Below are 19,875 nucleotides of genomic sequence, written 5' to 3'. Positions count from 1 at the left end.
CACATTACAAAATATTAAATTATGTAATATAAAAATAATTACATTACAAATATATATATTACAAAATTTAATGCAGAATATATAAAATACAATGCATTAGAAATATATATTACAAAATATAATACAAATTTAATATAAACTATAATTTTAAACTTAATACAAAATAAAATTTATTACACGAAAGTGTCCAAAGTATACGTATAATATAAAATTTACTAAAAATTTTTACATAGACCAGACAAGACTGATTAGTGATGATTAATTACGCGATATTTATTATTAATAATCAACATAGAATAATAGAATTTAATTAGTTTTATATAAATAACGTATAAACGTAAATAATCATGATCAAAAGAGTCATTAATAAAATTGTTGATCATTTCTTCGATTGTAGAACAAAATATTTGCATTATTGACGCATTTCGTGCAGACCATGAAAAGAAATACTTAAAACGTGTAAAGATAGAACAAGCTTTGATGTAAATCAAAGATTAAATTACAAAATAAATTGCGATTTAAAATTCGCGAGAAAACGCGACGAATAAATAAGCGATAATATGCGGAATATTTGATCGCGATACGTATAATTTTTATAATATAATAATCGAAGCTCTCGTGCGCGATATAATTATTATCACGTAAATATAGAAAATCGAAAATATTTACCAAATCATTTGAGGTCTGTAATGTTTGTGAATATGTAATTCAGCGACCGAATTACTGCGAATTTTTATAAGATATATCGCGATTTAAAATTCGCGATAAAACGCGACGATAAATAAATCGATAACATTCAAAATATTCAATTGCAGATACGCGAGTGACATACCGGTAATCCGATAAAAAGAGGAGCGATCTTAAAAATGGAGAACGATTAACATCTTGTTTCTACATCATATTTCGCAAGATCAATCTGCGAAGAAAAGTTAAGTGATCCATTGAACGTCGGGAATTCCATCGTAGGAGGGAACGAATCCTGGATCTTTCGGACTATTCCCGATAGCAATGATTTCAGTATTAAATCAAAGACAATTATCCCTCGTCATTATTTTCAATTCACGAATTTGATATTCACGTCAGAAAACATGTTCTTCCATTACTAAGAAATATATTTCTTTATTGAAAATTAAATGGATATAACCTTTGTCATTGAAATGTGTTTACGAACGATTATATTTATAAATAATAAAATACATGCATTATTGGAGTTTGTGTTAAATGTGCGAACACATAATTTGGGGTACCGTCTGCGCGCGCGAGACGAATCGAACCCGATAACAGCAAGATATAAAAAATTTCAATTCGAATAGTGTTCAAAATAAAATAAATGAAATAATTTTAAATATATAATTAATTCTAGATTAATTATCTAGATTCTTATTCTTGTAACGTTTAAATTAATAATTTTTTTTCTTTTAATCAATATCTTACTGATATAAGGGTACCCATTCGATTCGTCTCTAAATTTTTAAGTATTCGCACATTTTATGTAACATTCATGTATAATTTCGCGTATATATAATATATCATATTAACAAAAATTATAAAAATATTTTAGATACGTTAATTTGTTCATGTATTTTATTATACATACATATAAAATGATATATATATCTGAAAACTAATATTCTAAATTGGCGATGGATGTCCAATACTTGCAAATAGTTTCTTAAAAGAAACTAAAAACTACTATTATCCCCAGTACATAGAAATAATTTTTCAAATGAGATAGTTAATTAATAATTAATAAAATATATTCGTTCGTAAGCATTTTATCAAAAAATTAATAAAAATTAATTACAATATGAAATTTCTTGAAAAATTAAAGTTTATACACAACGCTATATCCATATTTACTCTACTATTAAATTTTTCTGGCATTATATATATAAACAATAATAATACCAATTCTAATAATGATCGAACATTTTTAATGAAAAAAAAAAGATACATTTCTCCCATCTAAATATATACTATTTAAATTAATTCGACGTTAAAGAAGTCCTCGAATTACTACCGAAATCATTGCTTTCGGAAATTGCCAGGAAAACCTGGGATTAGTTCCAATCTTACAATAAAAATTCCCAATTTTTAACAGGCCACCGAACTAGACGTCGCGAATGAATCTCACAAGAACCGATGAGAAATAATTCTCCATGATGAAAATCGTTTCGACTCCTCGGCGGTACAAGCCATGCAACTTTTATTAACGTTTATTTAACGGAAGGAACAATGATAACTCTTTTATTAAAACGACAATCTTGTCTAAGAACGCGAAAAGAACGTGGGAAAAACACGATGATTTCGCAACCGTAATTTATTAATTTATTTATGAATATTTTTCGATACGAAATTCGTAAGTACAAATGTAACTGAAAAACAAATTATTAAATTCATAATAATTAACTCGCGATTCTATAATATCGAAGGTGACGCGAAGAGAACGCAGAAAGAACACGGTATTTTCGCAATCATAATTTAATAATTTATTTTAAATATATTCAGTTCCGCGCGATATGGAATTCATAAATAGATAAATCTAACGGAAAGCATATCATTAAATTTATAATAATTGACTCGCGATTCTACATTTTATATAAACATTTTCCGAATTTATTAATGACTCTTTGGTATGAAAATATAAACAGTTATTCTTTTACGAATATTTCAAAAATATATACTATAGAAACAAATATGTTAATTTAACGAATTAATATTATACGTATACTTACGTATAATCATATATATACATATAATATATACGTATAATCATTATACGTATACTTTCGATAATTTTTCGTGTAATTTACATAAGAATGTATTCACGTAATTTACAATCGTAAATACAATTTCATGTAATATAATTATAGTTATAATTGTATTTTATACAACTATGTAAATAATTAAAAATATCAATATTAGATTATAATTAATATACAATTATAACTATTTACAATTTACATCGTAAATAGACACAATACGATTTACAATCGTAAATACAATTTCATGTAATATAATTATAGTTATAATTGTATTTTATACAACTATGTCAATAATTAAAAATATCAATATTAGATTATAATTAATATACAATTATAACTATTTACAATTTACAAAGCACAATTCATTAATTACAAAGTACAATTTACAAAATATAATTTATGATGTTATCAATATCAAATAAATGTACTTGATTTATTCAAATGTTTAATAACATAAATAATTTGATATTGATAACATTAACATTTGGACTTAATATTATAGCTATATATTAATTGACACATTTATATGATATATTATTAATTTTTAAAATCAAATATAACATGCTAAAATATATCTTGAACATTTATAATTATGCAATTTGTTTAATCTTCTTGAAAATAATTTTGATAATTTAATTTAATTTTTAAAATATTTTTAAAAAGAAATTCAATTTAATTTTTTAAGAATAATTTTAAATTATTACAAAGAATTACAAAAGTATCCAAAATATACGTATAATATAAAATTTATTAAAAATTTCTACATAGTCCAAACAAGGCTGATTAGCGATGATAAATTACGCGATATTTATTATTAATAATCGACATACAATAATAGAATTTAAGAATAGAAATTAGTTTTATATAAATAACGCTTAAACATAAATAATCGTGATCAAAAGGGTCATTAATAAAATTATTGATAGTTTTTTCGATTGTAGAAGAAAGTATTTGCATTACTGGCGCATTTTATGTAGATTATTAATATTCAAAACGCGAAAAGATAGATCAAGCTTCGATGTAAATCAATGATTAAAGTACAAGATAAATAACGATTTAAAATTCGCGAGAGAGCGATAACGAATAAATAAATAACGAATAAATTAATAGTTGATTACGATATGCATAATTTTTGTAATATGATAATCGAAACCGCTAATAGACAGCGTGCGACATAATTATTATCAAACAAATGCGAAGATATTTCGAGACATTTGAGATTTATAATATTTGCGAATATAGAATTTATTATGAATTTTTAGAAGATAAATCGTGATATACAATTCGCGAGAAGACGCGACAAATAAATAAATCGACAATATTCGGAATATTTGATTGCGATATGTATAATTTTTATAATATAATCGGAGCCCCTAATAGACACGCGTGATATAATTAATAGAGAATAACGGGTTTAATAGAAAATAACGGAACGAATAATTTTATCAATGTCTCTCTCTAATAATTTAACTATCTAACTATAACTCTAACTATCGATGTATTAGTAGAGTTTAATAAGATTTATATAATGATTTAAATAATCGCGATTTTAATCATTAATAAAATTATCGATCATTTTCTTAAATAGTAAAAAAAATATTTGCACTATTAGCGCAGACTATAAAAGACAATATTCAAAGACGTGGAAAGGTAGACAAAGTTTCGACGTATAAGTCAACGATTAAATTATAAGATAATATTAAGTTATAAGATAAATCGCGATTTACAATTCGCGAGAAGACGCGACAAATAAATAAATCGACAATATTCGGAATATTTGATTGCGATATGTACAATTTTAATAATATAATCGGAGCACCTAATAGACACGCGCGATATAATTACTATCACGCACAAGTGCAAAGATATTTCGACAGATATTTAAGGTCTGTAATATTTGCGAATTTATTTGCGATTAATACGCTATTTTATAGAAATATCGCGATTGAAAAATACATATAAAAATACATATTGAAAATACATACATCTCGCGCATGATTAGTTAAATGAAATAAAATGAATCTTAAGACTTTACAATTTTGAATATAATTAACATATAATTAAAAAATCGCGTTGTTTGCCACGTTTAATAGAGAATAACGGAACGAATAATTTTATCAAAATCCCTCTCTAATAATTTAACTATCTATATCTCTAACTATATCTCTAACTATCGATGTATTAGTAGAGTTTAATAAGATTTATATAATGATTTAAATAATCGCGATTAATCACTAATAAAATTATCGGTCATCTTCTTAAATAGTAAAAAAAAATATTTGCACTACTAGCGAAGACTATAAAAGACAATATTCAAAGACGCGGAAAGATAGATAAAGTTTCGACGTATAAGTCAACGATTAAATTATAAGATAAATCGCGATTTAAAATTCCCGAGAAAACGCGACGAATAAATATAATGATCGAAGCTCTCAATAGACACGAGCGCGATATAATTATTATCACGTAAGTATAAAAAATCAAAAATATTTCAACAATTATTTGAGGTCTGTAATGTTTGTGAATATACAATTCACCGACCGATTTACTTGCAAATTTTTATAAGATAAATCGCGATTTAAAATTGGCGATAAACCGCGACAAATAAATAAATCGATAATATTCAAAATATTCAATTGCAGATACGCGAGTGACATACTGGTAACATCCGATAAAAAGAGGAGCGATCTTAAAAATGGAGAATGATTAACATCCTGTTTCTACATCAGATTTCGCAAGATCAATCTGCGAAGAAAAGTTAAGTGATCCATTGAACGTCGGGAATTTCACTGTAGGAAGGAACGAATCCTGGATCTTCCGGACTATTCCCGATAGCAATGATTTCAGTATTAAATCAAAGACAATTAACCCTCGTCATTATTTTCAATTCGCAAAATTGATATTCACGTCAGAAAACATGTTCTTCCATTACTAAGAAATATATTTCTTTATTGAAAATTAAATGGATATAACCTTTGTTATTGAAATGTGATTACGAACAATTATATTTATAAATAATAAAATACATGCATTATTGGAGTTTATGTTAAATGTGCGAACACATAATTTGGGGTACCGTCTGCGCGCGCGAGACGAATCGAACCCGATAACAGCAAGATTTAAAAAATTTCAATTCGAATAGTGTTCAAAATAAAATAAATGAAATAATTTTAAATATATAATTAATTCTAGATTAATTATCTAGATTCTTATAACGTTTAAATTAATAATTTTTTTTCTTTTAATCAATATCTTACTGATATAAGGGTACCCATTCGATTCGTCTCTAAATTTTTAAGTATTCGCACATTTTATGTAACATTCATGTATAATTTCGCGTGTATATATATATAATATATTATATTAACAAAAATTATAAAAATATTTTGGATACGTTAATTTGTGCATGTATTTTAAATAATTTTTTCAAATTAATTAATAATTAATAAAATATATTCGTTCGTATAATCATTTTTATCATAAAAATTAATAAAAATTAATTAAATTATGAAATTATTTAAAAAATTAAAATTTATACACAACGCTATATCCATATTTAATCTACTATTAAATCTTTCTGGCGTTATATAGACAATAATGATACCAATCCTAATAATGAAGAACATTTTTTAACGAAGAAAAGAAAAGATACATTTTTCTCATCTAAATATATATTATTTAAATTAATTCGACGTTAAAGAAGCGTATCGTCGTTGAATTACTACCGAAACCATTGCTTTCGGAAATTGCCAGGAAAACCTGGGATTAGTTCCAATCTTACAATAAAAATTCCCAATTTTTAACAGGCCACCGAACTAGACGTCGCGAATGGATCTCACAAGAACCGGTGAGAAATAATTCTCCATGATGAAAATCGTTTCGACTTTTCGGCGGTACGAGCCACGCAATTTTTATTAACGTTTATTTAACGGAAGAAACAACGATAACTCTTTTATTAAAACGACAATCTCGTCTAAGAATGCGAAAAGAACGCGGGAAAAACACGGTGATTTCGCAACCGTAATTTATTAATTTATTTATGAATATTTTCCGATACGAAATTCGTAAGTATAAATATAACTGAAAAAACAAATTATTAAATTCATAATAATTAACTCGCGATTCTATAATATCGAAAGTGATCGTTAAATTTTGTGAAGCTAATATTTAATCGTTGACTTATCACATCGAATCTTCACACTCTTATTCGATAATTCTTTATATTTAATTAGCAATATTTAGGAATATTATCTGACGAGAGGGACAGCGATAAAAATCTTTTGTTAAAACGATAATTTTGTATAAGAACTTATATTAAAAATTTTATATTTGATCGCGCGATGTATATACTTAATATGTATACCTATACATTAGACGGCTCTCCCGGTTTCGGTACGAGCAAAAATCCCATTTCACTTATGAGAATCAACTTCGAGCCAATCGGTCGGGATTGCAACGATACAACGAGCAAGGACTAAGCCCAAACCGGAAAGAAGACGAAACGATTGACGGAAATAGAGGAAAATGAAGTTCACCAACTCTTTTTCGCGCAATTATCCTATCTCGTATCGAACCTGGACCCGCTAAGCACGATTTCAGGTGCTCCGCCCGGACATATTATGCCTCCCGCGGTTGCTATATGCTACACCAGGCTAGTAGACGGCAAAAGAAGAGGATACCCACATTTTTTAAATGCTTACATTCAGCAATTTAGAAAATGGGGAGGCAACCCCTTTTACCGAGCGAAAATCGTGCCTAGGGGAATCCACTCGACTCCTCGACAGGGTTAACACACGCAGTGCGTGTGGCTGTAGACGAGCAAAGAGAAGGGACCCATTGACGACCATTCCGAGCAATCGATCGAGTTCTAACTAATTCGGGCCGAATCACTTGACGAAGCACGAAGCAAGAGTGTACGTTGCATAGCAACGTGTGCAAACTCGAAACATCCCAATTAGTTGGCATCGGAAGTAGAGACTCGTGACAATATAAGGAAATTGGGATTTTTATACGAAAAGTCCAACGCGGAAGCGCGAAAACGCGACGACGGGAAACGGGGAAACGCGGTAATGCCGCCGTCCGCGACATGTCGACGGCACCGACGATGGAAAGTCGATGACGCAATGTAATTCTTTTATTAAAACGACAATCTCGTCTAAGAAGAACGCGAAAAAAAACGTGGGAAAAACACGGTGTTTTTCGCAACCGTAATTTATTAATTTATTTATGAATATTTTCCGATACGGAATTCGTAAATACAAATATAACTGAAAAGCAAATTATTAAATTCATAATAATTAACTCGCGATCCTATAATAGCGAAGGTGATCGTTAAATTTTGTGAAGCTAATATCTAATCGTTGACTTATCACATCGAATCTTCACACTCTTATTCGATAATTCTTTATATTTAATTAGCAATATTTAGGAATATTATCTGACGAGAGGGACAGCGATAAAATTCTTTTGTTAAAACGGTAATCTTTTATAAGGACACGAAAAGAACGCGAAAAGAACGTGAAAAGAACCCAGAAAGAACGCGAAAAGAACCCGGAAAGAACGCGAAAAGAATGCGGAAAAAACGCGGAAAAAACGCGGAAAGAACACGGAAAGAACACGGTATTTTCGCAATCATAATTTAATAATTTATTTTAAGAATATTCAGCTCCGCGCGATATGGAATTCATAAATAGATAAATCTAACGGAAAGCATATCATTAAATTTATAATAATTGACTCGCGATTTTATAACAAAGGCGTCTGTCGAATTTTATAACGCTTATATTTAATCATTAATTTAGCATCGAATTTTTACATTTTATATAAAAATTTTCCGAATTTATTAATGACTCTGATATGAAAATATAAATTGTTACTCTTTTATCAATATTTAAAAAATATATACTATAGAAATAAATATGTTAATTTAATGAATTACTATTATATAATTATTATACGTATACTTTCGATAATTTTTCATGTAATTTACATAAGAATGAATTTACGTAATTTACAATCTTCTTAAACATTTATAATTTTGCAATTTCTTGTAGTATTCCTGAAAATAATTTTAATAATTTAAATTAATAATTTAAATATTTTCATTTTTAAAGCATTTTTAAAAATAAATTTAATTTAATTTTTTAAACTGAAATAAAGCCAAATTACAAATTTCTCTATATTATATTAGACTGCTAACACGGCCATATCTCATATGATAAAATGTAAAACAAAAGCAATCATTTATAACTGGACAGAATTTATACCGGATATCACAAAATTTAACATAACATAACTATCGCTTTCGAAAGATGCAATTGTAATTTATATGAGTATCTCTTGTATATTTATTTTAATAATTGCTGGTTATTGCTTATATTTATTTAAATACTATATTTTAATATTTTGTAACTACTTATGTTCATTTTAATCACTATCTCATAGAAGTTTATATTTATTTTAATAAATGCCGGCAAAAATTGAAGTACGACATAATATGTATATTAATCTAATCTGTATATGTATGTCCTGCCCAAATGTAAATGGTTATCCTGGCTTCAGCTGTTAGCAGCCTGGTATAATATATGAAATTCTTATAATATAAAAGTCTCTGTGCAGATTACCAATAAAAATTGATTGATATTATAATAATATATATAATTAATAAATTTTTTATAGTAATGCATAATTTAAAATAAAATATAAAATTAATATGTGTATAACATTTATCATATTACATTTATCACATTACAAGTTATTTCATTAATTAATCATTTGGCTTTACATTAAGTTTAAAAACAATATCTACAACAAATGTTGTAATGGATGAGCTAATAAGAAATTAGAGTAAGATAAGTGAATAAGATAAATGCGCGTTATAAGCGAATAAATTAGCATTAGATGTAATTGATACAGTTTTTAGTGTTCTTTATTTTTAATAAATTAAGTAAAATCTACAAAAATAATCTTTTCTCTATCTTTTTTCTTTATAATTGAAATACTGCAATATATTTTCGCAATGGATGCAATATATTTCGAACGAATTTATTAAAAGTTATTTAATTTAATCTATTCTAGCTCATCCATTTTAAGGCAACGGATTTATCTACAATCTGTATGAATCCGTTACTTTAAAATTAAATAAAAGTTTTTATTACTTACCGGAGCATTGATGTGCCACAGCGGAGTTGTCATTATCGAAGCTACGTTGTCTGTAACATACAAATATAAAATTCATTTATAACAAAGCTCAAAATACAATCAATATTTCAAAAAATTATTATTGTGCGGAATTTCATATCCGGTGTGTAAAATAATAAGCAGATATAAACACGTGAAAAGACTTTATAAATTTTAAAATTACTTTTTAAATAGAAATTTTTATATATGATTTTTATAAAAATCTTTCTCTCTAATTTTCTCTTTAATTCCTTTAAATTATAAGAACGAGAATTATATTCACCATCAGGTTGCTTCGCCGATGCAAGATGCCTCTCCCAGGCCTCCTCCTCCTCTCACAATAGTTTGTGTTGGTCTGTAACATACAAAGAAGATTTAAATTGTAGTCACGGTCAAAAAATTATTATTATATGCATTTAATTTTGCGTACGATTTATAACAATTGATATACAAATAATAAATATTCACCATCAGGTTGCTTCGCCGATGCAAGATGCCTCTCCCAGGCCTCCTCCTCCTCTCACAATAGTTTTTGTTGGTCTGTAACATACAAAGAAGATTCAAATTGTAGTCACGGTCAAAAAATTATTATTATATGCATTTAATTTTATATCCGACGCACATAAATAATAAGCAGATAAACAATTTTATAAATTTAAAAAAAAATTCTACTAATAAGTAATAATTTAATAATTCTATCAAAAGCTATTCGAACGTAGAAACTTTTAAATTACAGTTTTTATGTAAAAATTTCTCTCTTTTTCTCTTGTTTAAATCATATAAATAAAAAATCAAATTACGCAATTAATTACTTAATTTAAATCGCGCGTACGCAATTAATAAACAATTATATATAAGCGATAATTTATTTACCATAGAGTTGCTTCATAGGTGCCTGATGCCTCTCCCAGGCCTCCTTCTCCTCTCATGTTGTTGACGCGCGATACTTTCAACGGCACTCCCGCACTCACGAGCGATATTTTTATATCGCTATTTCCGCTATTTTACGCGCGATACTTAACGGTGTCCGCACTATTTCGGTACGATAAAAAAATGTTCTATTTGATCGCGCGATGTATATACTTAATATGTATACCTTGAACGGCACTCCCGGTTTCGGTACGAGCGAAAATCCCATTTCACTTATGAGAATCAACTTCGAGCCAATCGGTCGGGATTGCAACGATACAACGAGCAAGGACTAAGCCCAAACCGGAAAGAAGACGAAACGATTGACGGAAATAGAGGAAAATGAAGTTCACCAACTCTTTTTCGCGCATAATTATCCTATCTCGTACCGAACCTGGACCCGCTAAGCACGATTTCAGGTGCTTCGCCCGGAACACGAAGTTTCCCGCAATGCAGGATATGGCTACACCAGGCTGGTAGACGGCAAAAGAAGAGGATACCCACATTTTTTAAATGCTAACATTCAGCAATTTAGAAAATGGGGAGGCAACCCCTTTTACCGAGCGAAAATCGTGCCTAGGGGAATCCACTCGACTCCTCGACAGGGTTAACACACGCAGTGCGTGTGGCTGTAGACGAGCAAAGAGAAGGGACCCATTGACGACCATTCCGAGCAATCGATCGAGTTCTAACTAATTCGGGCCGAATCACTTGACGAAGCACGAAGCAAGAGTGTACGTTGCATAGCAACGTGTGCAAACTCGAAACATCCCAGTTAGTTGGCATCGGAAGTAGAGACTCGTGACAATAAATGAAATTGGGATTTTATATGAAAAGTCTAAAAGTTCCGCGAAAACGCGACGACGCGAGAATACTACAACGCGAAAACGCGGTAACGAAGCGCTTGCCGTCCGCGGCACGTTGACGGCACCGACGACGCGAAAGGGTACTTAGCTTCCCATTCAGGCACCTTAAGATTTATCATAAATAGAAAAATTTAAGATAAACCTCAAGGCACCATCCAAGTACTAAGCCCTCCCACCACGACAAGGTGTACCCCATGGGAGGGTTATATTATATATAATTTTATATATAATATAATACATAATTTGAAATTTATTTTGTAATATAGTACATAAATTTAAATTCGCAAATATAAACGATAAATAAAAATATAAAAGATAAAAGAAAATCTATTATATAAAGCACTGTTCAAAATAATTGATTTTAAAACTAATTATTGCGCGCAATTAATTTTTACTTTTAAATAGATATATTTTAATGTTATATATCGCGTAATTACAAAATAATTTATATTTCTTATATATGAACTTTTAAAAATATGATAAATAAAAAAATTTCTATTTTTTTATACATGAAATATTTAAATAAATATATTAATATGAAATGTTTTATAAAATATAAGAAGTATCTGAAAATATTAATTAATAAACAATTTTATAAATGTTTTAATTATTTTAAAATAAAATGGAATATTTTTTATAAGTATATGTATTATATATGTTACAATTTAAAATCACTATTGAATCACTATCAAAGAAATAAAACGAAACGAGAAATATGTATATTTTGAATATATATACTATTGATAAATAATTTATATATTGTTGCGTCCGCGGAACGATATATATCGAACGCGGGTGACACAATCGGCATGCGCTGACGCTCGTGCACTTGTAAATAATAACGCGATTTAAGGTGCACAAGAATTTTAATAAATCGCGAGTAACATACAAGAATTCAGAATAATCGTAAAACGGATCACAAATAGACGCGCGTCCGCACAACTTGACAGCTAGGCTTAGACTCTCTGACAGTCGTTGTTTATAACAATATCTTGACAACGCGCGCGAAAACGATCTTCTTCGAAAGAATTCAACGGGTGACGAATACAGTCAGCGGGACGGGACGCGGGGACGCAACAATATAATAAATAATGAATATGATAAATAATTTATATTAATGACGCAACAATATAATAAATAATGAATATGATAAATAATTTATATTAATGACTTACATCATATCTTATTGATCCATCCACTTCCAGAACCTCCTTTTTTCTTTTGCTTCCTTCGCTCTTTCCACGTGGCACTTTAATCCTCGTTGCACTCATTTGAATTTATCGTTGCACTTACACTTATTCACGAAAAGTTCCTCATTGCACTTGCAATTGTGTTTAGAGAAAGAATTTGATAATATATGAAACGTCTCACATCACTACTTCACTGCTCAAGAGCCACCGAGCGAATGATCGTAAGTCAAGAACATTACCGCGGTACTGTTTATATCGCCAGGGTCGACTATGTAAAGGAAGAATTTGATAATATATGAAACGTCACTACTTTATTGCTCAAGAGCCACTGAGCGAATGATCGTAAGTCAAGAACATTACCGCGGTACTGTTTATATCGTCAGGGTCGACTATGTAAAGAAAGAATTTGATAATATATGAAACGTCACTACTTTATTGCCCAAGGTTACTGTGCGAATGACCATAAATCAAAAACATTATCGCGGTACTGTTTATATCGCCAAAGTCAACTTATACTACGTTATTATTATAATTTATCGTTGAAATATTCTATAAGTGATTGCCGATTAAGAAAATTTAAAGCATTGGTTGAAATTTATTTAATTCTAATAAGTATTGTTAGGGAAATTATTATAATAAGCAATAATCGAAAGACAAAATTAATTTTTTTATCCCTTTTTATGTATCACCTATGTTTCAATTTTTATTCGCAGTAATTAATGATTGCAATTCGATAGATTTATCGTTGCGATATACAGTTTCATGTCGTTTATCATAAATTAATTAATTTTTAATTATTAATAATTATATCAAATTATGTTTCGATACTATCGTAATCGTGTTTAGAAAAAAAAAATTCGACAATATGTGAAGCGTTTCGCACTACTACTTTATTGCTCGAGTGTCACCGTGCAAATGATAAAACCGTAACATATTAATAATAGCGCGCTACTGTTTATATTGCCAAAGTCAAACACCGTGTTATTGATAATTCATGTATATATGCGTGGAATAAATTAAATTATACGAATATTTTAAAGTATAAATTAATTATTTATTAAACGATTAATATATCTCACAAAACTTTAACTATATGACTTTTATCATTCGATCATTTTATCACGCGTTCTCAATTTGAATTGTATTTAGATTGTTAGAAAGTTGAGTGAGAGAGAGAGAGAGAGAGAGAGAGAGAGAGAGAGAGAGGGAGGGAGAGAGAGAGATAAAACACTCGAATAAATACACTTAATTTTTAAGTATCGTTAAAGAAATAATTATTCTTATAAAGATCACAATAAAACGATAATTTATAATTTTAATTCTTGTCACACACTTCTATTTTTAAAACAATACGTCAAAATTTAAATATAAGTATAATCAATGAATACTCTTTATAGATCTATTCTTTATAAAACTCAAAATAATTCATTTTGTAAAACTAATTATTATACGCGCAATCAATTGTTTGATCTTTTATCTCTGATATTGATACTTTAAATGTAAAACTAGCAAAAAATATTTTCTTTTATTATAAATTTTTAAAAAATGTAATTAAAAATAAAGAGAGTATGTTAATTTTTATATATGAAATATTTAAATAATTATATTATTTTAAAAATATTTTCTAAAATATTAAAATATTTCTATATAAAAGTATTAATTAATAACAAAAATATTATAGATGCTTTATTATAGATACTTTAAATGTGTTAAAGTAAAATCTGGAATATTTTATACATGCATTATGTGATTTTTAGTGCGAATTATATATACTATCGAGAAAATGAAAAAATAATAAGCAATATATCTATTTTGAAAATAATATATATAAATAATGAATAATTTTATGTATATATATACGGTACATGTATATTAATACGAATTATAGGTTCGAAAGTTTAATATAATTTAAAGTCATGATACAATAATCGTTTAATTAATAATTAATTTAACAATATATACGTATTTCTTACTACTATATCTTTACTATTCGAGTGTCGCTGTGTGAATGATACCAAGGCCGTATGACATGAACACTACCGCGCTATTGTTTACATCGTCAAGGCCGAACACCGGGTCCATTTATTGTCCATTCGTCATATCGAAATATATTTTACGTATTTTAATACAGCAAATAATTTTTCAATATCGATCGCGATCGCCTCTAGAAAAGGAATTTAACGGAGCACCATTAATTTACTCTTTGAGTGTCGTCGCGCGAATAATAATATAGCCGAAAAATTAGTCCGAAAGATCGAAAACCGTGTTATTATTATTTTTTTATCGAAACATTTTTCAAGCCTATGACATATAAACATTAGCTATTGTTTACGCCGCCAAGGTCGGTGTTATTGTCTGTTCGTCATCGAAATATTTTACGTACTTTAACATATATATACATGGAATATAATATATTAAAATATATATACAAGTATTTTAGATTATATAGATTTTTTAATTATATGATTATATATTTATTAAAAGATTGATGGAGTCTTTCATTATGTTAATTGTTTAGATCCACGACTCAATTGTTTTACTGCGCGTTCTCACACAATCCGAATTATATTTAAATATTTATAAATATTAAAGAAATAATTTCTGTGCTCGTAAAAATCGATTTCATATCGAAATAATAATTTATTATTTTAGATTTCTGTTACTATATATATATATGACTCTTAGTTGATTAAATGAATAAATTATGAAATATACGATTCGAGAATTTTCGTCGCGATATACAGGGTGATTCATATAAAGTGACTGATGTGAATATTAGCTAAAGTTGAAGAGCTATGAAAAAATTTTTATACCAAAAGATGTTTGACACAGAGGGGGACATCGTATGGTACAAACGATATTTTTATAGATGAAGGCATTAAGGAGATTTCAAGATCAACTTAATTTTTTTAAATGGAACCCCCTATTTTTTATTACATATTCTTGTAGCTCATCTCGAGAGCTTTCTAAAACACTATAATTAAGTTAGTTTTCATTAAGTACTTTCCGAGTTATGAGGCTTGAAATCATTTCTTAATTTTACATAAACCGTAAAATATCTTGTAAAATATTCATTTTTCGATTATCTTACCTTAATACTTTTACGTACAAAATAATGAGAGAAATCAATTGGTGTAAATAAAACACATAGTTATTTTTACGAAAAAATATGTAATTGTTAATTGCAAATTACATATGTTTTCTTCGAAACAACTATATGTTTTCTTTACACCAATTGATTTCTCTCATTATTTTGTACGTAAAAGTATTAAGGTAAGATAATCGAAAAATGAATATTTTACAAGATATTTTATGGTTTATGTAAAATTAAGAAATGATTTCAAGCCTCATAACTCGGAAAGTACTTAATGAAAACTAACTTAATTATAGTGTTTTAGAAAGCTCTCGAGATGAGCTACAAGAATATGTAATAAAAAATAGGAGGTTCCATTTAAAAAAATTAAGTTGATCTTGAAATCTCCTTAATGCCTTCATCTATAAAAATATCGTTTGTACCATACGATGTCCCCCTCTGTGTCAAACATCTTTTGGTATAAAAATTTTTTCATAGCTCTTCAACTTTAGCTAATATTCACATCGGTCACTTTATATGAATTACCCTATATATAGATATTAATTATGTGTTATTTATAAAAATTAATTAATCATATTGTTATAATAAATAATTTTCCGATGTTGATCGCGATCGTATCTGTAGAAAAGAAATTTAACGGCGTATGTTGACAGACGAAGATATTTTAGCAAACATTTGTGATCCATATTGTTTATGAACATAAAATTCACTGTCCGATTTATTTGCGATTAATACATACGCGACTTTATACGAATTTCACGATTGAGAATAAAATACATATCCTATTCCGCGAATGATTAGCTGAATAAGAAGAAATGAGCTCTATAAGTTTTAAAATATAATTAAAAATCGCGTTGTGGCCACGTTTAATAGAAAATAACGGAACGAATGATTTTCAAAGTCCCTCTAATAATCGATGTAATAGTAGAGTTTAATAAGATTTAAATAATGTAAAGAATCACGATTAAAAAAGTCATTAATATAGTCATCGATCGTCTTTTAAATTATAGAAGAAAATATTTGCACTACCAGCATTTTGCGCGAACTATTAAAAACAACATTCAAAGACGTGGAAAGATAAACAAATTATTTTAATGTATAAGTCAACGATTAAATTATAAGATAAATCGCGATTTAAAATTCCCGAGAAAACGCGACGAATAAATATAATGATCGAAGCTCTCAATAGACACGAGCGCGATATAATTATTATCACGTAAGTATAAAAAATCAAAAATATTTCAACAATCATTTGAGGTCTGTAATGTTTGTGAATATACAATTCACCGACCGATTTACTTGCGAATTTTTATAAGATAAATCGCGATTTAAAATTCGCGATAAACCGCGACGAATAAATAAATCGATAATTCAAAATATTCAATTGCAGATACGCGAGTGACATACCGGTAATATCCGATAAAAAGAGGAGCGATCTTAAAAGTGGGAAGCGACTTCAACTTGTCTTATTTCTTCTATTTCGGAACTCGCGAAATCAATTTACAATGAAGAGTTAAGTGATTCATTAAACATCAGAAGTCCCACTATAAGAAGGAATCCCCGATCTTCCTGATGGCTCCCAATAACAGTGATTTCGGCAGCGAATTAACGACTGTTACCCTTATTATCATTTTTAATATATGAGATTAAAATTCGCGTGAAAAAAAACATATTCTTCCATTTTAAGAAATATCTTTTTTTATTACAAAATGACTGGATATAATGATTTTTATATACATGTTACAATCGAGTATATTTAGAAAAAATGAAATACATGCGCTTTTATCGTTGCTCGGTTAAATGTGTGAATAATAATAATTTTAGGGTACCAAATGTGCTCGAGACAAATCAAATCTGATAACAGCGAGATTTAAAAAAAAATTCAATTTGAATATTTAGCAACATCAAATGAAAAAGTATCAAGGAATTAATTTTTCTGTTGCATTTAACAGTTAACACTTAGCAATAAAACGATAATTTATTTTATTGTGATTTTTATAAGAATAATTATTTCTTTAACGATACTTAAAGATTAAGTGTATTTTATTCGATATTTTATCATTCAACTTTTTAACAATCTAAATACAATTGAAATTATTATTAATTTTAATTCTTGTCACACACTTCTATTTTTAAATCAATATGTCAAAAATTAAATTCAAATATAATCAATTAATATTCTTATAGATCTATTCTTTATAAAACTCAAAATAATTTATTTTGTAAAACTAATTATTATACGCGCAATCAATTTTTTTATCTTTTAAGAGAGATTTATCTCTGATATTAATACTTTAAATGTAAAACTAGCAAAAAAATGTTTCTTTATTATAAATTTTTGAAAAATATAATTATATAAAGAGAGTATGTTAATTTTCATATATGAAATATTTAAATAATTAAATTATTTTAAAAATATTTTATAAGATATTAAAATATTTATATATAAAAATATTAATTAATAACAAAAATATTATAAATGCTTTATTATAGATACTTTAAATGTGTTAAAATAAAACCTGGAATATTTTATACATGCATTATATTACGTGATTTTTAGAGCGAATTATATATACCATTGAGAAAATGAAAAAATAATAAGCAATATGTCTATTTTCAAATTAATATATATTGTTGCGTCCGCGAAACGATATGTATCGAACGCGCGCGACACAATTGATCGGCACACGCTCGCACTCGCGCACTCGAAAATAATAATACGGTTCTTTGAAATACAAGAATCACGAGAAACATACAAGAATTCAGATAATTCGTAAAACGAAACACAGATTTTAATGCGCGACCGCTCAGTTTGACAGCTGGGCTCAGACTCAGCTGACCGTCGTTGATGTTAAACAACCTCTTAACAACGCGCGCGGAGACGATCTTCTTCCATCGACGTACTTCCCGACAGAATAACGGATGACGTATACATCCGCAGGAACGAGACGCGGGGACGCAACAATATAAATAATAAATAATTTTTATGAATTACTCACCGCATATCTCTCTGGCTGCTTCAGGCTCTCTCACTGTTCTCTGGCTGTCCGATACTTTTCCAGATATCCTTCTCCTTTCTTCATCCTTTGCTTGCACCTTCACAGCACTCATGTTCACTCGCGAACAAACAATTAATTATATTTAGTCATATGTAGAAATGATTGCGAGACACACTTTGCACGGCACTCCCGATCACGGAATAATTATGAGAAACGCACTTTAATATATTGTATAAGGGATAGAGAAGTACGATTCGCTCGACGTTTTTATGAAATCAAATTAAATAATAATTCATTACAAATGTTGTTTTCATTATTGATATATATATGCAATACATGTATATTAATACGAATTATAGGCTCGAAAGTTTAATAAAATTGAAAGTCATGATACAATAATTGTTTAATTAATAATTAATTTAAGAATATACGACGTATTTCGCACTACGATCTTTACTGCTCGAGTGTTGCCGTGTGAATGATACCAAGACCGTATGACTAGCGCGCTATTGTTTACATCGTCAAGGCCGAACACCGTGTTATTGTCCGTTCGTCATATCGAAATATATTGTATTATATTATATTATATTTTATATTATAATATAATATAATATAAATATGTTAAAGTACGTAAAATATTTCGATGACGAACAGACAATAATACCGATCTTGGCGTAAACAATACATATTTATATTATATTATATTATATTATATTATATTATATTATATTATATTTTACGTATTTTGATACAGCAAATAATTTGTCGATATTGATTGCGATCGCGTCTAGAAAAGGATTTAACGGAACGCCTTGTACTACTACTTTACTCTTTGTTGTCGCGCGAATAATAATAGAGCCGAGAAAATTAGTC

At 28.3% G+C, this 19,875-nt stretch overlaps 2 long non-coding RNA genes across 3 annotated transcripts; one reads left to right on the top strand and one right to left on the bottom strand.

Moving 5' to 3' along the window:
- The first annotated feature begins 845 nt into the window (after positions 1 to 845).
- LOC145963915 (uncharacterized) lies at positions 846 to 8,558 on the top strand. Of its 2 annotated transcripts, XR_014436313.1 has the most exons (5): positions 846 to 928; positions 2,102 to 2,188; positions 5,408 to 5,522; positions 6,572 to 6,658; positions 7,140 to 8,558. It is a non-coding gene; the product is annotated as an uncharacterized LOC145963915 (long non-coding RNA). The 2 variants fall into 2 exon arrangements; XR_014436312.1 differs by lacking the exon at positions 7,140 to 8,558 and having other exon boundaries at positions 6,572 to 7,045.
- Positions 8,559 to 8,752: 194 nt separating this feature from the next.
- On the bottom strand, positions 8,753 to 11,235 carry LOC145964367 (uncharacterized). Its single transcript, XR_014436440.1, has 5 exons — positions 10,818 to 11,235; positions 10,413 to 10,484; positions 10,228 to 10,299; positions 9,927 to 9,976; positions 8,753 to 8,823 (listed from the first exon to the last, which is right to left on the bottom strand). It is a non-coding gene; the product is annotated as an uncharacterized LOC145964367 (long non-coding RNA).
- Positions 11,236 to 19,875: the final 8,640 nt, after the last annotated feature.

Source organism: Camponotus vicinus, unplaced genomic scaffold (assembly GCF_025532165.1).
Source record: "Camponotus vicinus isolate PSW18456_S1 unplaced genomic scaffold, iyCamVici1.0 SCAF_13, whole genome shotgun sequence".
NCBI lineage: Eukaryota > Metazoa > Arthropoda > Insecta > Hymenoptera > Formicidae > Camponotus > Camponotus vicinus.
The sequence above is the reverse complement of the archived record's forward strand: the minus strand, read 5'-3'. Positions and strand labels throughout refer to the sequence as shown.